This window comes from Danio rerio, chromosome 23, assembly GCF_049306965.1.
Source record: "Danio rerio strain Tuebingen ecotype United States chromosome 23, GRCz12tu, whole genome shotgun sequence".
NCBI classification, from domain to species: domain Eukaryota; kingdom Metazoa; phylum Chordata; class Actinopteri; order Cypriniformes; family Danionidae; genus Danio; species Danio rerio.
Window position 1 is genome coordinate 25,507,501 of NC_133198.1, and position 21,516 is coordinate 25,529,016.

The following is a 21,516-nucleotide window of genomic DNA, read 5'->3' on the forward strand; positions in this document are numbered from 1 at the left end:
AATTACAGCATGTGTTTTAATTCATTGTAACTTATTACACTAAGTTAATCATGTTCTGACTTTTGTTGAGTTTTGTAAGTCGTGCGAGCTGTTTTAGATCAGTTTAACATGATATAAGTTCAATGGATAATGTTAATTTGATTCAGCTTAAGAATTTGAGGCAACCAGCATTTACTTACAGTGTAGTTAGATTTTCATTATTTGTTTGTTCTGATTTTATTTTTAGTTCCAAGTCATTTTTTGTGTATATTTCTTTTTTTTTTTCAATTAGCTTTTATTGATTATATATTTTATTTAAATTTTAACTGAAAAGTACAAATATTAAAATAAGAGACCAGTTATATTATTTTTAGACAACACAATAATTTAACTACAGAATAGTTAAGAATAAAATATTTTAGCCTGATCTCACAAGGAAACGTAACTATTTTAGGTTTTGTCAGTTTAATGCAGAAATGCCCAAAGTAGAGCCTGCGGGCTAAAGTTGGCCCATGGTAACCATTGATTTGGCCTGCCATCCCATCTGAAAAAAGGGAGAACGATGGCAATGGTTTAGAGACTGTCATTTCTAATTTAATATGACCCTTTATTTGTTTGCTTTATTGTTAAGCTACAAAAAAGACAAAGTGAAAAAAAACGTTTCAATTTAAATGGTGCAAATTACTTCGATTTAGTTTAAAATGTACATACTGTCACCCAACAAACAAAGAACGTTGGTGAGCAAATTAAGGCAAATGCAGGTTCCACTTGACTAGTCTATTCAGCACTAAACTCCCATGTGTTATAAATGTGATTGTTTATGTTTTTATTGCAATTTTAATTACAAAACAGTTATAATACAATTCAAAATAATGTTTCTATTTATGTTTAAATATTACTAAATAAATTAGTAAACTACCCAATATAAAATAGTTTGGTCTTGGGCCCATGGCTATCAATGATATTTGGTTTTTGGTCCATCATATAAAAAAGTTTGGGCACCCCTGGTTTAGTGGCTAATTCGTACAAACTTTTATACGATTTTAAAAAGGACGCATGGCACCCAATCCCACCCCTAAACCTAACCACCATTGGGGGTTAAGCAAATCGTACAAAAATTGCACTTATATGAAGTGCATACAATGAATTCATACAAATTAGCCACTAAATAAAAAAGTTATGAATTGCCATGATGTTGTGTTGAATATTCGGTGGAATAACATTCTGTCAACTGTCATTTTCTCAAAAAAAAAATAATAATAATTTAAATGGCAATATTTTATGTAAAATATGAGAAGTAAAGTTATCTGGTCTTTATAAAATTAAACAAATATTAGCATTTTACTCAAACTACACTGAAAAAAAATATACAAATATGATTCATTGGATTTACTATTTTTTTATGTTAAGTGGTAAACAATTTATTTGGGCTGAATTTAAACAAACAAATTAAGTTAAACATTACTCAATTTAATTTGTTTGTTTAAATTCAACCCATATAAATTGCTTACAACAATTTTGCAGAAATCATATTTTTCAGGGTACACTATAAAAAAATTAAAAGTTGACTCAACTCAAAATTGTAAGGCAACTTGCTGCAGAGCTTTTTTTGAGTTGACTCAAGTTTCAACTTCTCAAATGATTTAAGTTGTAAATGATTTAACTCAAAAAAGCTCTGCAGCAAATGGCTTTACAATTTTAAATTGAGTCAACTTTTTTTTTTTTTTGCAGTTTAGTTTATTTTTATATAAACACATATATTAGTTTTATGGTTTCTGATAATGACCCTGCATTTTTATTCATTTAATTATTTAACCAGGAATGTCACACAATATTTCTTCTACCAGGTCAGAACAGGCAGCATAAAACAAAGTTACAAAAAATACATATCAAAACACATAAGACACACACAAAAAAGCATAAAGATTAATTAATTGTCAAAACATATGCACTGTTCTAAATTGACAGTCTTTAAAATATTTTTAAATATAGCGATGGATGGAACGGATGTTGGTACATTTGTTTAAGCCTTTGTTGTAGCATGTAGTTCTTTGAACAATCATGAAGCTAGCATATGTATTGCAGCACTTCTCACGTTACTGCTTCCTTATGATAAATTGCTGATGTTTAGTTCCGCATTGGTAAGTCACTTTGAATAAAAGCCCTGTATGAAAGAAAAAAAGTGTGTGAATGTGTATTAGTCTATCACTTGTCCACGATGGCATCGGCAGGTGTAATCATCCTGGTTTTCTGCCCATGATGAGCATCTAACACCAGAGTAAACACCATAAATCATCTAAACAGCCGGATGTGAATATGTGAATGTATTAGGATATTTCATTAATACTTCCCTCTTCTCCCCAATGTATGATTTTTAGTATTTAGGGCCTAAATGATTAGGGGAATCAAACTGAAAAGTGTGCGCACAGCTATGCAGATGTGCGAGATCAGCACCGAGTTTGTGCTGGATGGCTTTCTGTTCCACTGGGCAAACTCGCAGGTCACCAATCAATACAGTTATGATGACATCTGCCATTTCTACAAAGCCCCCTTGCAGACTCCCAGCATGCTGCAGCCTTTTTATATATTATCCAGAGGTCATGGTCTTGTGAACTCAACCCTGACACAGTGCACTCAAGATCGCATATTTCCCGCATTTCATTGAACAGGAGTAAATGTAACTGCTTGGTGGGCTTTCTGCTGTAGTACGCTATTAAAAGCTTTCAGAGACAAACCGTCGTGCTTTACAGAACCAGAATATAGGAAAAAATCCGCTGCATGGTTGCAGCTCCAGCTTTGCTGATGCACAGAGTTGCGATTGATTTACTGTACACGGAGTGAGCCAGCCCTCTCAAAACCCCCTCTGTTCGAAGTTACGGTAATGTCAGATCTCCCAACGTGTAAGTCATGATTTAAAACGTATGGTGAATGCAACACCAACCCTCAATCATCTTGATTGTCAAAACGCTTCGTGGTCTGTCCAATATAATGTTGCACACCGCTGGTAATGTATCTCTCTCACTCCCAGACAGTTGACCTCCTGGTTGCAATGGAAGCAACGATACACCTCAAACACCCCCAGATTGGGTTTCTCAAGAACCTGGTTTTGTGTTTCTACTTCTTTTTCGTCACCATCGGAATGAACATTTTCTCTTAAAACCCACCTGACGAAATCACCCACGTAGCCTCATTAAGTGGATTTGGGCCACTGTCAGTGGCTAAGATGGATGATGTCCGCACTACGAGCATAGCACACTTTAGTTTAAAAAAGGGTCACCCGTTTAATCCAATGGAGCTGAGGTAGGTTCAATAGCCCCCTTCCTTCTTATCCCCCCCATACCTTTTTTTAAGGAATGTCTTAACCAGCTGCTGCGGGGGAAGGTGGTGGTGGTGGAGGGGGGGGGTCATCATAGTGGGAGTGTAGGGGGGTGGCAATGAGGCACACACTGACCCTGGAGGTTGCGTTCCCCTTTAAAAGTCACGGCACACTCGGATACGCAAGGCTCATGCAGGAGCTGCTGCGGCACTGGGAGAACACTGCTGAGCTGTGCAGTTTGTACTGCCAGTGAGCGCGCAGAGAGGAGGAGGGGGAGCAAGAGATAGAAAAAGAGAGAGAGAGAGTGCAGGAGAATGAAGCAGGGAGAGAGAGCGAACAATGTCATTCCATTCAGCAGGCAATGCTGCAGTCAACTTTACAGCACCGGAGGAGAAGACACAGCCGCTTGTGCATCATCCCTGCAAGACCCAGAGAGGAGCGGAAGCTGAGTGAGTATGTGCAAGTTTGTCTTTCTCTGCAGAGATAGAGGACGCATGTTGAACTTTTCACCCGTCAGGAGGGGGTTTAGGTTTGCGGGATGTTTCATTACGGCTGCAGAATTTATTCTCTCACCTGCACTGAAGTCTTAAAGGACCCGTTTGCATTGACCTACATGATGAGTGATCTTCTGCAGTGAGGCTACTGACACTTTGGTAGTGATCTCCCTAACCAATGCCGGCCATTTGTATGATGTGTGTAACTTAGTACTTAGTGGGATACCTGCCAGGAAGAGCACTTAGCATAGGAAGAAAAGACGCACAGGCTTGGATTGGGATCAGGACCGGTATAGCACTGACGCCTGCAGACATAAATAAAAGATGTAGGCCAGACATATTCAGCTTCAGGGTGCTATACTTTGGTGCACTTTGTTGTATCTCAGTGTATTGAGGATGCCGTGTGTCTTGGATCCAGAATGTTCGGAAGGGAAAGAGTTAAAGAGCTTGCAGCAGATGGGAAAGTGGAAGTAACGTTTTAGGATGGCCTAGGGAGGACAGAGTGCTGTGTGAGTGTGTCAGCTATCAGCTGTCACCACCATACACTCTTAGGTCACTCGGACAGAAGATTTTGACAGGAAGATTTAGCCAGGTGCATAAGAGTCTCTGCTTCAAGTGTGTTTATGAATGTGTGCGTCTCGCACTCACTGTTGTATGTTGCAGCACACTTGCTAACTGTCCCATCCGAGAATGAGAGAGAGTGACTGAATGAAGCGGTGGGGGGGGGACTCATAACTCTTTCACTGCAGGTCTTTTTCAGCTTCAGCTCACTCTCTGCTCTTCTATAGGTAGTGCTTAGCTTCTTAAACATGGGTGATGCATCATATTTGTTGCGGCTATCTTCTGATGCTGTTGTAAGTCTTATTTGTTGTAGTTTGACTTTGTATATCTACAGTGTGCTGGTATTAAGAGTGATGATGATGTTTGAGATGTATTAGTATTATGTTGTGACACTTTACTAAATTGTATAGGTTGCAGTTTGAGCACAGAGCTCATTACCGGCACAGGGACCCGCCGGTAAGGAGTTCAACTCAGGTAACGTGTATAAACCATCCATCCCTGCTGAACATTGAAGAACAGCCGCGATTGCGTATATCGCAAGCTATAGGGCAGGATTAGATCTGTATACAGCAGGAATGCGAGGAGTGATATATCACTGTCAGATCCACTGCCTGACATCATTAGCAGAAACTGCAGTTTCTCTTGGCGCTCACCAAAGGGGGGGTGAGGGGGGGGGGGGGGGGGGGGGGGGTTGCTGCTGCTCAGCCAAAAAGCGTATTGCCGCACTCACCTGATGTTCCTAACACCCATCCTCCCATCTCCTTTTACTCTTCCTCCCCCATGCTCTCTAGAGATCATCTTCGAGGTACAGAATGGCATGAACACACAAACGTTAAACATATTCTTTATTGCTGTGAAAAGTTACAGACTGAGAGAAGCACCAAGAGGGAGAGCGGATACCCTGCAGTGTCCTGCAGCACAGTTCCTGCAGTACTGCCAAGATGAGGCAGCAGCTGCAGCAGCAGCAGCAGCAGCAAGAAAGACAGGCAGCTATACAGTCACGTGGATGACGAGGAAGAGAAACAGAAAAAGCAAGTTAACCGAGGGTTGCTATGAGGGTATATCTCTCTTGTCTAGAGTTTGGCAGTTCAGGAGTTAGTGTGGCTACACTCTCCTGACAGGAAGAGAATGAAAGACAGAGAGAAAGAGAGAAAAAAAAAGACAGAACAGCTAGATTAGCCTGCTTACTCCACAACATCCCCCCACGAACCTACTGCCCCCCCTCCCCCTAACCCAATGGTGCATTGTCCCGTACTAGTGCTCTAGTTCCGATGATGTAATCAATGCAGCAAGCTTTGATCTTGCTGGAGTAAGGATTCCATGCTTGCCCTCCAACCTCTTGAAAGCATACATGCACATGCTCTTTAGGAAATTAAATGGTGTTGAACTTCAAAGATGTCCGCGAATCTATTATTCACAATCAACCAACAAAATTAGACGTTTATAGTCGGGACATTTCAGGAATTTTGCTTCATATGAAACTCCAATGCAGCAGCGAGTAGGCCAGTGAGTGCGCTTTGTGAAATTTGGCGCCCTCTTAACAGCCACTGCAGCATCTGCGTCCATTAGCCATCAATCAGCTCTGACACACTACACATGGTCTTGTAAAACCATTTGCTACTGTTCATGTCAAACGTTCAAAGAAGGATGAAAGGAACCAAATGTGTCACTTCAAAAACTTTATAGTGAGGCGAACCCCAAAAAAGGGGTAAGCGTAAAGGATGAAGGTGAGCCACAGGACAGCGTGTGCTGATGGAAATGGAAACGCTGGCATTTGTGACGCTGCTCTTTTTATTGGTAAGGTCATCAGTCTTGGACTGCTGCAATCCAGTGAAGTGCAGTCCTTGTACTGTAACGTACAGTGGACCAGACTGCAGAGAGAGAGAGAGAGAGAGAGAGAGAGAGAGAGAGAGAGAGGGGCCACAGCATTACATTAACTGTGGTGCTGAGCTGTGCAGCTGCTCTGCAACTCTGCCTGGTGATGAAGTTTCTCTAGAGCACCGTCCTCTCTCTGTGTTACTGCTCTGGTGCCTTACTTTAATTAACGGCTTGTGTTTAAGAGGTACATAAATCAGTGCAGGCCAATATCAGAGAAATCATTTGTGTGGATTCATTTTCTACTGAGGAATCGGGTGAGTGTAAATCTTTTTTGTGATTTCTTTCTTTTTTCAGAATTTGATTAAGCAATGCTTAATGATTATTTTTCAGTTGATCAACCAAAAATTGCAGATTTAGCATTTATGGGATGTTTTATTTTTATAATTTTTTTTATTTTAGAGGTGCGTTATTATTTGAAAATTAATATCGCATAAAACATGCTTATATTTTAATAATTATAAAAATAATTATTGATTTTGAAAATACATTATAATTATTAGAATTAATACTATATACATTACATACACAGATATTATTTTGTACCTATTAACATCAACCTGATTAAAAAGTTGCTTGAATCCTAAAAGCAGAGCAGTAATACCTTCATTTTAAACTTTGGTGCAGTAAGAACTTCACCACCAGGGGGAGCAGTACAAGGTCCCATGCAGAGAACAAACTGAAGTTTTACTGTGACTTAAAAAAAAGATCTTCACTATTGCCCTTGATTTAAAAGTTACTTTATTGGTTTCGTATACGCTAATAGCTTTGATAATGCTTAATTGAATTAAAATCCAGGGAGTTTAAATTAAATTGTATTAAAATTATGCTATGCCCTTTCATAGTTATCAATTCTTTCCAAAGGAAAGTTCTCAACTACATCCTTTAACAAAATAACTCCCAAAGTAAATTTTAAACTACCAAACGATGTGATTTCCTACTCAAATGCTATACTTTGAGATTTAATCCCAATTACGCAAATCCCTTGAAATGCCTGACTAAAACAAAATGACTAATAATCATGTTACTAAATAGACTTCACTTGCATTCTAATTTTCCCTTAGCATGTCTTCACTCACATCCTGTCCACGTCACTCGTGTGTTATTGTATTGCGCAGTGAGTGTCAGATCATGCTACTGCCTGTAAAGATAGTATAGTGACCTCTGAAAGATGTCTGATTTGTCCTGTCACCTCTGATGCTCAGTGTTTTTCTTGACTCTGTGCTCCTCCTCCAGAAGCTGAAGCAGAGGGCGCTGTGCAGAGCAACCAGAACATGCCTTGACTTGTACCCACTTCTCAGAAAGAAGTTGAGGCTTGTGGTCAGCAACATTAACTGTGTTTGCCATCTCATCCAACTGACCAGTGAAAGACTGGATATTAGGAAACTGGATATTGGGACAGACTGAAGTGACAAATAACTATCACCCAAGGTTAGAGTGTCCCTTATAAGTGTTTTTAGTCCAAATGCAATTTATGGTATTTTAGTGTATTCAAAAGTAGTAGACTGCATATACTGCATTTGCATTGGTATGTGTTTTTCATTTAAACAGGTGAACACAAAGCTGCATAACATACTGTACAATCTTTGAATTAAGTTTATTTCGACCTAAATGCTGGGTCGTTTCTGAGCAAATTTGGGTCAAGTATGGACAAACCTAAACACTGTGTTAAATTTTGTAATTTTTTTAAATAAAATGTTTAATTCAGTAGTCTATTTTTGGACATAACTTCGGTTTGAACAACGCAAAGTTTTTTTGAGAGTGTATGTCATTTGGAGCGACTTGTTTTAAGTATAAAAATTAAATGTAATCAAGTATAGATCTACGTTCAAAATCAGGTCCAATAGACATTATTATTAACATATACAGTTAAAGTCAGAATTATTCGCCCCCCTTTGATTTTTTTTCTTCTTTATACATATTTAACAAATGATGTTTAACAGAGCAAGGACGTTTTTACAGTATGTCTGATAATATTTTTTCTTCTGAAGAAAAGCCTTAATTGTTTTATTTCGGCTAGAATAAAAGCAGTTTTAACATTTTTGAAAGACATTTTAAGGTCAAAATTATTAGCCCCTTTACACTAAAAATATTTTTCGATAGTCTACAGAACAAACCATGGTTATACAATAACTTGCCTAATTACCCTAATTAACCTAGAGTACAAATATTATGTACCGTCATCATGGTAAAGATAAAATAAATCAGTTATTAGAAATGAGTTATTAAAACTATGTTTAGAAATGTGTTGAAAAATTTCTCTGTTAAACAGAAATTGGGGGGGGGGGGGATAAACAAGGGATTTAATAATTCGGGGAAGCTAATAATTCTGACTTCAACTGTATATTGTTGGCTTGTTTTCCAGTAAAAAATAAATTTATAAAAAAATTTATAAAAAAACATGCTTTTAAATAAGGATCAAGACAAAAAAATGGGTCAAATATAAATTAATTAAAATTAATATGTATATATCAATATTTACATAATATATTTTGTTGCCCAGTCTGAAATTGTAATGAAACTCTGCTCTGTTGTTTCTCTTAGCAAATATTACCTTTAAATATATTGCCTATATTTGCCTTTCTTTTCTTTAAGCTTCATTCTTTAGTTGGTTTTCGCAGACACTATTGACAAACTGTTCAGCATCTCTACACTCATCACCTTTGGTGCTTCCAGCCTCTATACGCAAACTAATACTGCTGACCTTAAAAATAGAGAAAATCGATCTGAAGCAATGGAAGAATTACAGATCCCTTTGTGACTCAGTCTTTTGTCTTGTCCGAGTGCATATTTAAACATGGCTGACCGTAAAAAAAAAGTGATGCCTTTTTGTTTTTGAACAGTCTCTGCACTGGACCGGAAGTTTCCTGACCTCACCACTACTGATTGGACTTCTGATGTCGTCATAACCAGGAGAATGAAGGTGAGACGGTTTGCTAGACTTGTTTACGGACTGTCAGACGTTTGTACATTTATTTGGTGGTTACTCCGTGAACCAGTGGTTAACTCTCAAGCACCTCGGCTGATGCCAGAAGCATGAGTGTGCTGATAGTAATGTATTTCACTGGCTGAAAGGTGGGCTGTGTGAATTATTAATGCTTTCTAGCTCTACAAATAGAGCTTGCATTGATCAACAGTCTCTGGAGTAAACCGATATTGTTTAGGAATGCAATGTTTGCACTTTGTCTCCCCATATAGCCTTGCAAAGACTTGAAGTTCTTGCTTTTTTTGGTAAACATACAGTTTTTTTTTCCCATCAGCCCTCTATTTGTTCCTGGTTTGCCTCCCTTCTTTAGTGTCCATGTAGGGAAATTGAGAGGTTGTCATCATGTTGGCTAAACATGTAGCTTTTTAGGCCTTTTTCTTCTGAAATAAATGGCTACTGGGATCAGAATATAATGAGGGCTCGAGTCAGCTGAATGTGACAAAATTGTAATATTTTGTAAATAATGTTAATGTATGTACTTTTAGGTTTTTATGCATATTCGCTTGTTTAGTGTGACGTCACACAAATCGGTTTCCGGGTCCAATCGCTCTATCTACTTTCGAAAATCACTATATATATATATATATATATATATATATATATATATATATATATATATATATATATATATATATATATATATATATATATATATATATATATATATATATATTCATGTCTAATATTCAATGGCCTGAAAGTGATTACTTTTTTAGTCATCAACTAATATTTTTCAATTCAAATGAGTAGCTGCTTGGACCCGGTAACAGTATTTTTTACGTCACAGATACGTCGTGACTTAACAAGCGGATATCTTATTAGAGTATTTTTAAGTATACAGTAATACAGTATTAGCCTAATTTATTCATAACTTAATTTTTTTTTGCAATAAATTTAATCTATTCAGCTCTTTTAATTCAAGTTTTAAAGATAAAATAATGTTACTTGAAAGGCTATATATGTATATGTGTGTGTGTGTGTGTGTGTGTGTGTGTGTGTAGTATATATATATACATACTTTAGCCCTTGTTACATATATTTTTACACAATCAGAGTTTCGGTATTACTTTAAATTTATAGCTGAAATCATAATCAGCTCAATTTTTTGGCTCAAATCAATTTGTTTTAATTGATAAACTGAATTTAAGTAAATAATAAATTTGTTAATAATAATAAATTCTATAAAATATGTTATATGGGTTTTAAAGAATAAGCCCTCTTAAAGGTAAAAAATGTCAAAGAAAAATGTATTTCTCAATAATATTTATTTGTTTGTTTGTTCATTTGTATACACGGTATAAATATTCCGGTTTACTTAATTATAGTTATCACCACTTGAATATACATATTACTTATATTGTTTTTTTTTTTGTTTTTTTTTATAATCCACTTACTTTGTGGTTTCCAATGACCTAACCTTTACCATGTTTAATGTTAAATAGTATAAACAGTGCTCAGGATAAATGAGTACACCCCATTTCGAAAATGAATATTTGTATCCATTTCTCAGTGATTATAGGTAAAATATATTGATGCATTTGAACAAAACAGATTCAATAAACATATATATTTATTAAAATAATATTTTAGTCAAAGAACATCTTTAGAAATGGAAAGATGCAAAATATTGCCAAAAGTATATATTTTTTGTTTCTCTTAATTTTTGCTATTTTTGAAAATTTGATTTAATCTTTTCCCTAACATATAAATTTGGGCTACTAATTTTTGAACCATTATTGTATGTTATTTTGTTTGAAAAGCTCCAGATTTGGCTTCAGTAGTGACTAAACTAATGTATATGCACAAATATATTATTGTAAAGCATCCTACAGAAAATATTAATTTAAATGAGAGATTTGTGGGTTACTATAAAAATATCACTTTTATAGCACTAACAATGAAGTTCAAGCAACTTAAAATCACGAATCAGATCTTGCTTGCACAGTAACAGATTAATTAGCTGAATAATAGAACAAACGTGAAAAAAGTTTTGCTCAGTGACATTTAGAAGCACTTTCCCTTTAAGATGATTAAGTCTGAGGAATGAAACGAGTGCTGTGCTATAGACAGAGTGACACAACCGTAGGAGAAAACAACAGTGCAGACGCTGGTCAAAACAAAGTGCTTCTTTTACAGGAACATATCCAGATGTCCTGCGGACGATGAGAGACAATGCGTCAGCAGTAAGGTGAGTGTCTGATCCTGGTTATTCAATATTTTTAACTTTCCTTGTTTCTATACGTCAGTCTTTCTTAAATTCATTCTGGTATGAACGGTAGCTGCATTCTGAGCGCTTGGACATAATGAGATTTATCTATGACATATGATGGCAAAAATGCTGAAAATGCGGACTTATTTTTAGAAATGCTAAAGAAGGACATTTAAAGGGCCAGTTCACCCAAAAAAATTGTCATAATGCACATTTTTTCTTTTGTCATTTTATGTAGAATGCGACTGATTATTTTAAAAAATATGTTTTTGTCTATATATTGAACGTTTTTTTTTTATTATTATTTGCCAAAATACTTACTCTTGTGGAGAAAGAAATACTTACAGTTAGGGAATGAGGAAATATTGACAAACAGAAGATATTTTGAGAAATGTTTCAATCTAAAGGAAACTAACAGCAGTAAGCCGTAAAATGAGTGACCATTGACTTCTTTTTGTAGACACAAACACTGGGGCTTTTCTAAAAATATCTTCTGTTAATTCATTATTCGTTAATTTAAAAAAATGTATGAATTTCACCTTTAAAAATCTAAACAAAACAATTTATTGTGAGAAATGTTGAAAAAAAAAAAACTAAAAACATTGTCAAAATATCTTTTTTTATGTCACTATTTACTTTTTTAAACCTGTATGCGTTCCTGTACGCAAATCAACAAAGAATTTTTATTATTATTTGCCAAAATACTTACTCTTGTGGAGAAAGAAATACTTACAGTTAGGGAATGAGGAAATACTGACAAACAGAAGATATTTTGAGAAATGTTTCAATCTAAAGGAAACTAAATGGTCACCAAAAGTTACCAACTTTTCTCTAAATTCTCTTTTCTCTTACAGGTCAAGAATTAATGTTTTATTTATGCAAATAAAAACATAAATGGAGATATTTTTAAATATGTCAAAGTATTTTTTTTCTTAACTGTTTGTTTAACACTACACTTTAGAAATATACTTTTTTTTTTTTATTAAAATTTGGAACAAATAAATAATGACAAAGCAAAATATATGTTGAGAAATATTTGTTGTCCATATGAATGAAAGCCATCGGCCATCAAAACAGCTTTGGTTATCAACATTCTTCAAAATATCTTCTTTGTTGATTTGCGTACAGGAACGCATACAGGTTTAAAAAAGTAAATAGTGACATAAAAAAAGATATTTTGACAATGTTTTTAGTTTTTTTTTTTCAACATTTCTCACAATAAATTGTTTTGTTTAGATTTTTGAAGGTGAAATTCATACATTTTTTTAAATTAACGAATAATAAATTAACAGAAGATATTTTTAGAAAAGCCCCAGTGTTTGTGTCTACAAAAAGAAGTCAATGGTCACTCATTTTACGGCTTACTGCTGTTAAAAAACTGACCCTCTAAACTGTGGCTGTAGCTCAATAAGTACCGCGAGTACGGTCCTGTCAATGGTAGGCTAACCAAACAAGCATTGTTAAACAAAAAATAAAATTCAAATGGTATCCGTTATTAACATGCTGTAAGAGAAGTCAGGATAGGCAGAATCATGCTGCATGAAGGATTCACAACTAAACCGCAGTTTGGGCCACGCACTCGCACAATCTTGCCCATATAACCAAGACAACACGCAACCTAATCAAATAGCCTACATTAACAGTTATCAAAAGCTCTGTTAAAAGGAGAAATTAATAATTGGCGCAGGCTTTCCTCTGACAATAGACTAAAACTGAGGCCAAAAAAAGCATGCTAACCTTCTGTAATTGATTGGGACCAAATGGGAAATTAGAAGCATGGCTTTTAAAGATATTTCTGCTAAGCTAAAGTTTGAAGTAAAAACGTTTAGGTCTATAAGATAACCCTATTTAAAGCACTCTTTTTGGAAGTATTGCAAATGAAATGTGTTTTTTGTTTGTTTCCATGTTTTTTCTAATTTTGGCAGCCTGATTAAAATTTGAAGTTCATGTTATGTGATTAATTTTGTATTTTGTAATCATGTTTTAGTAAAATAGGCCTATTAAATTTAGGCTTATAAAAATCAATATTAAATAAAATAGTGGAAAATTAGAAAATAATATTAATTTTTAAATTAATAAAAATAAAAATAGCAAAAAGGCAAAAAGGCTTTTGTGAGGAGACAAAATAAATGAGGCCCTTTGGTTTGCTAAATCCCCAGGACCCAATATGTCCTTAATCCATCCCTGCATATAGGATTAATAATGTAAAATAGGATCATGCACAATAAACATTAAATATCTTAATAACCACCAGGAAACAGGGTGCTAGTTTTTAGACAGATTATACTTAAAGTGTTACCAAACATTCCTCTTGTCTTTAAAAAGCTAATCTATTAAAAAAGTGAGCAGCAAACACATTAATTTGCTCTGTCAGTTAATGCAGCACCTGCGTATCTTGCTTGCTGAAATGTGTCAGCGCGTACAGACACACGCCAGTGCCAGCTGGCAGGTGTGTGTGTGTGTACAGTATGTGCGCGCGTGTGTTTTTCCCCTGCTTCCTGAAAGCCTGTATTAGAGATTACATCAGGCCCAAAGCAGCCAGGAATTCCTGCCATCATGTGGCTTCAGCGAGCCGTCGGCCTCACGAGACAGACACACGGACACAACACTGCAATTTAGCAACTGCAGCAGAAACCAGATCACGAGTGGTTGAGTGTGTCTGTGTGTGCGTGTGTGCCTGAATGCTTTTACTAGGCACTGCATGTGCTATAATGATTTTATACTTCTGTGCCGATTCAGATGGCACATATGCAGCGTTCCTCTATTTCTAAAGAGTGTCGGACAGCTGTGTGCTCATCCATGGCTGCGTGTTTATGTTTGTCTTTCCAAAGAGCCGATCAGATTTCCTCAAACCACGTTCAGATGAGGTCTAATGATACTTTTTGGCTGTCAGAATTCAAAAGCCTTTAATCTGATAATGTGTTCCAGTGTTTTGTGGATGTCATTTAGCATGACACTGATATGTTAGAGACGTGATGTGTGCATCTGAGAAGCCAGCCGAGCAGGACGGACTAGTTGTTAAGCTCTCAGACGAACAGAAATTATGACGTACCATCTGAGGCTTTAAATTTTGTCAGTTCAGTCGGATAAATAAAAAAATGTGACTATTAATTTATTCAATTCTTCTATGTCAAGCATTTAAAAATGATTGTAATTCGATTATAAAATACTTATTGTTATTTATATTAGAGCTAGTTACGTAATATAATATAATATAATATAATATAATATAATATAATATAATATAATATAATATTAATTATATAATTTGTTGTAGTATAGATAAAAAATTGTCATTAGCAGCTTAATTTGTTGCACTGTCAGTATATTTAAATGCATTCAACTAAATGTATGTATTTGAATTTTAAAAAACTATATTTTATATACAGTCAAGCCTGAAATGATTCATACCTTTGGTAAATTCTAACTCAAAGTTACTTTTATTCAACCATCAGTTTTATTTTGACAAGAAATGACACAAGCTTCTCCCAAAAGATAATAGGACAATATACAAGAGGCATCATTGTAGGGATAGAAGCAGGGCCGGAGTGGGACACCTTTTCAGCCCTGGAGTTTTAAGCTTCAGACCGGCCCACCTCAGTTCACGACTGACTATATTAAAATAAGGTCATTTCCAAATCACTTTCTAATGACACTATCACGTATTTTTTTGAAAAAAAACAGCTGCTTTAGAACTTCAAATGTTCAACAACCCTAACAGTATTATATGTCTTAACAATAAAAACGAAAACAATAAGTTACTCTAATGAGGATCGAACCCGGGTCCGCGGCGTCTTTACCTAACATGCTAACCGCTGGACCACAATAACTATGATCAAAATGGAGACACAACTGAGTTTTATTAATTATTATTATTATTATTAAAATAGATGAAAAGAGAAGCGTTGCGGTAAAATAATGAATAAAAAGGCTGTGGTCAAGTAAATAAATAAATTTAAAAAGTGTGACTGCTGAGAGCAAAAGATTCTGGAGCTACGGACACCGGCCCTCGCGGCCAAAAAACGGACCGGCCCACCGGGAATTCTCCCGGTCCTCCCGATTACCCAATCCGGGCCTGGATAGAAGTCAGAATATAAGTCATAAAACAACAGTTCGATGGCATAATCGTGTATACAAAAAACAAAATCAAACAGGAAGACTACTGTTTGAATGATTCTCTAGCGTAATGTCTAAAGTTATGACAAAACAGGCGATTTTATGGTCACATTTTAAGATTATAAAACTTGAAGGCATAAAATGCCATCAGTCTACAGACATTTCCCAGATTTTCCCAGTTGCAATTTCACAATAATTAACCCTAAAAAACCCAAAGCAACACAATCAGTACCAGATTACTGTTGAAAAAACTTTGAAGCCCTTTATATAGTCACGAGGCATTAAACGTTGACGGAAAAAGCGAGTAAAAAACCGTCTCAGTGTGCACAGGCCTTCAGAATGTCACTTACCAGATTTATAATAATATATAATCAGCTGTAGTTTGTAGTTTTACGTTGAATTGTTCTCCTCTCATTATGCGGTCACTGTCACCATCTTGTGGATAGACAACGTCAACCATCTTTGCTCTGCTACGAAACAACTACATTCTCGCCTCAAAAGTACATTATGTCGTCCAACTGCTGCAGTATTTGTCAAACTGTAATTTTCTGCTTGCCATTCATGTGGGTAAAGTAATACACAAGAGTGAAGAGGTTGTACAAGTGCTGATATGACAGAATATCGATTCTGATAGGAATCAGATTTAAGAAACAGACAGAGCTGTTGAATAAGGAAGTATATTTAATAAGCCATCATGAAGGTAAAATGTGAAAAGGAAAACCATAAACAACTTAAACGGCATTTTTGTCTTGTATTTCACATTACAATTACTGAAATAAAATCGTTTTACTTTTTATACATTCATTTGAATATGTTTTCGTCTAAGCAATTGAGTTAAAGGAATCCCCCATTTATCACTATTCATTCCTTGCCTTGTTAACGATTCCTGTTAAAAGTACAACTAGAGGAATCTGCTTGAAGTTTGCTCAAGGAAAGCCTCACCCTGTTTCTACACCCCTCCTCCCCCCTGTCCTGCGATGATGTCAGCATTCATGTGAGGTACTGTAGCGCAGTCAGCGTTGGGCTGGTACTGAAATAGTCTCATAATTACAGGTGTGTTTGCTCAGACTCAGATAACGCTGTGGTCGCAATGGAATATTGTATCAGCAGATGCTGTAAAAAGGCTTTACTGGTGCCTCTCGCTAGGACTGAAGAGCAGGATACCAAGATAACATCGCATGTGCTACTTAGCCCTCTCTTGACCTCAACCTGTTTTTCATAGGCAAATGCTCGTTTCAAGGGTTAACATATGTGTGTGTGTGCACGCACTTAAAAACCACTATGGCCTTTTATTATGTGTCATAACTCGTCTCCAAACAACACTGCAGAAAAACTGTGGTACAAGGGTATGTTTAGTATTGGATTTTGAAGCTTATTATGACAGTGACAAACAATGTAAAAAATTCTGTTACATAAGTTACTGTATTTTGTGATTAACGTATTTCCATTTATTTATAGTTATGAAGTGAAATATGGGACCTTTATCTCTGCTCTGTTGACGTTTCATTTTGAAAATTCAACTCTGCAGTTTAATAAAGTGACTTTTATTCACATTTCAGTCATTTGAAATAATATAATTAGTGTAATAAATATTATTTTAGCAATTACGTCTGTAACAAAACAAAACAAAAAAAGTTTTAGCAGATTATCATTAGGTTTTGGTATTATAATTTTTAACACCAACCAAGACAATAGATTAATTTAAAATTTTAATTATTAAGAAGGTCAATAAAAGTCACTTATTCAACATCTAAATTGTGGATGAAAAGTCTCATTTTGCAATTTATAAGCATAAAAACACAAAAACATGCGTCACATAATACAGAAAACTTTTTATTTCTGATTTTTTTATAGTATAGTATGGCACACAAATTGAAAAACATCAGTGCTTTTCTCTTGTTTTCCAGTACAAATACCTAAGCACACTTAAATCAAACTACATGACAAGCGAAAAATGCTTTTTTTCGCTTGACCTAATTTTTAAAGAAAATGAGCCTTGAATCAAGATTTATTATACATTATTAATCACAACAATAGTGCAAAATCCCATGAAAACGCATTTAGTTTTGCGGCTGATCTACTGACAGTGTGCAAATTAAAGCATGCAGACACAGCAGCTCATTTCCATAATGACCAAAGCAATCTATCAAGAGCAGAGCGATTTAAAAATAATGTGGCTTGATAATCGATATGTTCAGATAATGTCGTCCTCTGACATTCTAAAGAATGACTGCGAGTGGCAAATTTGTTTCCTTCTAATTCAAGCTCACTGTTCTCTTTTAACGGGAAACAAGCAGAAATAGTTAGGCAAAATAGTGTGCACTTTCTTTAGTGTAGTCTTCATATTTATGATAATTGTTGTTTTTAGTGGATTATTTTTTTATATAGGATTACCGCACATGAGTCCCACTAGAGCTGCATGATATTGGAAAAATCTGATCTTGCAATGTTTTATTTTTCTGCGACAAATATTGTGATATGAAAACCGTTTCAGAAGATGGTTTAAATAGCTCTGTTTGATGGTTTTCTGGGGAGTCTAACAGTGTTCGGATACAGAAATGGAATAATCACAATGCGAAAAAAAAAAGCTTTTTCTACTTTGTTTCTTACTTTGAGTTTTTTTTTTGCTAGTTTTAAGCGAATTATCTGCCAGTGAAGTAAAATAATCTTGTTTTTTACTTTGAAATGTTAATATTTATACTAGAAACTTGACAAAAACTCTAAGAAAGTAATGTTTTTTGCATAAATCATATAAATTCAATATAAATACAGTGATTAAACAGTTTTTTTGCTCCTGATTAACTATAATTCAGACTGGACATTGCATATATTTGCGATGTGCCTATTGCGGATGTACACATTGCAATATCGATGCTGACACGATATACCTTGCAGCCCTACTCAAAACAGAAAACGATATCTGAATATATTTTTTAAGTAACCAGAATTAAAGCATTTTTTGCTAGTGCTATTTTGTTTTCATTTAAGTTGTGACAAGTTTACTCTTGATGAGTGATACATTTAATCATTCATTCAAAACAGATTCATTCTATATCAGAATCTATCTTTATTAGTGAATAATTGAAATATTTGTTCAAGAACCCAAACCTAATTTCACCAAGTAGCACATTTTCCTGGATCAACATCTATGTTGATCCTTGAACATTCCAATCAGCCAATCAAAATTAAGGGATACATTTACAGTTTATGTTAAGTTTAGGCTTACAGTTCAGTTAATGGACTTTTACATTAGTAATAACCAACTATTATTCCCCTCTGATTTTGGCTATTATTTACATTTTGCATTTGCATTACATTTTCGAACATTTTCGTGATGTTCCAGGACCAACATATATATTAGTCCAGGATTGCATCGTACTTCAAAATCATGACGTACGTTCAGGAACTCTGCTCTAGCTTTGTTTTGGAACTATTTTTCATTGGCTAAACAGAAAAAAAAACACACAATGTTGTATGCAAATTGTAACGTCTTACATGGAGACTCATGCTGACATGCTAGAATTTAAGATACAGCACTCTTGCCTGTGTGATATATATTAATTATATCATATAAATGAAAAACTAATATTTAAAAACCCATACAAGGATTATTTTTTCCCTTTTATAACTTTAAATACTTAAACTGCCTTCTAATAGACTTAATCACATAGTGAATTCCTTTAAACCCTCAAGTCGTGTTTTGGTTCAGCATCTGTCAGCTTCCATGTTGTTAAAACAACAATTCTGATATAAAAGTAGACAATCCACATCACACACAGACAGACAATCTGACACAATTAATCATCAAAGCAGTTTTGACTGCAACTCATAGACAAATGCTTATTTCCCAAAAATACGGCAAATAAATCTTGAGCTTAAAAATGTTTCCGTTTTTGTACTAGAAAAATAAGACAAAAACATTGTGAAAGCTAATAATGCAAGTGCTTCCTCCGCACTTCCAGATGCTGATCTGATTTAAGTCATGGTGCAGCAGCCACACCACTATTATTTTTATCACTTTCCTTCTCTCTTTCACTTTTTATTTCTCTTTAATTGTGCCTCTACTTTCTCTTCCTCACTCTTACGCTCTCCCACACACACGATAAGTCTCTCCCACTCCTTTCCAAACCTTCTCGCTAAGTTTGCAGAGGCCCTTTTTCTCTGGCAGAGCCCTTAGGAGCGAGGCTGCCTGCCCAAAATAGCTGCCCTGTGGGGAATACCAGCAGATAGGGCCTTCACACTGCTTCCAGTAGGCGAACAACAAATCCGGGACCGGACAGAGCCATCCCCTCCCCATATGACACACTCATGCCAGCGCTCTTGCTCTTTCACATGAATCCGATCGTAGAGTTTCTTACAGGCAAATATAAGCTGAACCCTTTGAACCGAGATTCAGCGTTTATTTGAGAAAAAGTGAGTCACGACTCTATTTGCAGTGACGAGGGTGAGCATAGTTCATATAAGTAATAAAGGAAGGTGTGCTTTCCCCTCCCTGAGGTGTGGCGGCCTCTCAAACTCATGTTTTTTTTCTTCTGAGGATCAAGAGTTTCTGTTGGATGTAAGCTTTATGGGCTTGTTTACACTGGATGGAGATTTAGCGGGGTATAGCCAAACTACCGTAAAGTGTAGGAAGAGAGCTACGTCAGTGTTTCCGCAAGGTTTGTTTCGGTCTGTCTTGTGATTATTAAAGGTGAGTGTTGTGGGCTCAGCCAGGGCTTTTACTGAATGCTAACTTGGAAGTCAGTGTCATGTAGCTAGAATGAAATCATATTTTAGATATGGGAACTGTGATTTTTGGTACTTTCTGTCTTCAGTCATCAATGTCCCCTTTGTACTTTTCATTTTCTGGTTTGTTTCTAATCAGTAATGTTATCTTATTTAGAGGAAAATGTTTATGCAAAATAATTTTAGAGGTAAAAACTTTACCTATTTTGAACACTTCTATAATGTTTACCTATGAAGCATAGTATGTTCTACCAAAATATATGTGATATACAGTTGAAGTCAGAATTATTAGCCCCCCTGAATTATTAGCCCCGGTTTACTTTTTTTCCCCAATTTCTGTTTAACGGAGAGAAGGTTTTTCAACACATGTCTAAACATAATAGTTTTAATAACTCATTTCTAATAACCAATTTATTTTATCTTTGCCATGATGACTATACATAATATTTCACTAGATATTTTCCAAGACACAGCTTAAAGTGGCATTTAAAAGCTTTACTAGTTTAATTAGGGTAACTAGGCAAGTTAGGGTAATTAGGCCAGTAATTGTTTAATGATGGTTTGTTCTGTAGGCTATCAAAGAAAATATATATAAAAAGGGGCTAATAATTTTGACCCTAAAATGTTTATATATATATATATATATATATATATATATATATATATATATATATATATATATATATATATATATATATATATATATATATATATATATATATATATATATATATAAACTGCTTTTATTCTAGCCTAAATAAAACAAATAAGACTTTTTTCAGAAGAAAAAATTTTATCAGACATACTGTGAAAATTTCATTGCTCTGTTATACATCATTATTTAATAAAGAAAAAAGTCAACGGGGCCTTAATAATTTAACTTTAACTGTAGATATAACACAAGATAAATAATTGTAGCTCTACACCACAGACACCCAAACTAGGACCCGCAGGCCAAAGTTGGCCCATGCTAACCTTTGATTTGGCATGTCATCCCATCTAAGAAGAGAGAGAGAATGATAAGGATGGTTTCGAGATTGTCATTTCGAATTTAATGTAAACTTTTATTTATATGTTTTATTGTTGCGCTTCAAAAAAGCTACATTAAGTTAAATGGAATGTTAAATTTAAATGCTGTAATTTAGTTTAAAATGTACTTGCTGTCAAATCAAGGCAAAGGCAGATTCTGCTTGACTAGTGTATTCAGCACTTAACTCCACTGTGTTATAAATGTGATTGTTTTAATTGCAATAAG

General features: G+C 35.2%; 1 protein-coding gene and 1 long non-coding RNA gene across 8 annotated transcripts in view; one reads left to right on the top strand and one right to left on the bottom strand.

Annotated features, from left to right (window-relative positions):
- The window catches only part of spsb1 (splA/ryanodine receptor domain and SOCS box containing 1), a 101,964-nt gene that overhangs the window by 72,374 nt on the left and 8,074 nt on the right, over window positions 1-21,516 (bottom strand). The window lies entirely within an intron of this gene.
- The window catches only part of LOC108181455 (uncharacterized), a 35,515-nt gene that overhangs the window by 11,856 nt on the left and 2,143 nt on the right, over window positions 1-21,516 (top strand). For 2 of the 7 annotated variants that reach the window (XR_012398472.1, XR_011008468.2), the window contains exons 1-4: window positions 3,640-3,748; window positions 7,462-7,656; window positions 9,069-9,148; window positions 11,348-11,399. This is a non-coding gene — a long non-coding RNA (uncharacterized lncRNA). Of the gene's footprint in view, window positions 1-3,639; window positions 3,749-6,196; window positions 6,483-7,461; window positions 7,657-9,068; window positions 9,149-11,347; window positions 11,400-21,516 lie in introns of those variants that run through there. The other 5 variants (XR_012398470.1, XR_002456587.3, XR_012398471.1 and 2 more) reach the window with 4 other exon arrangements.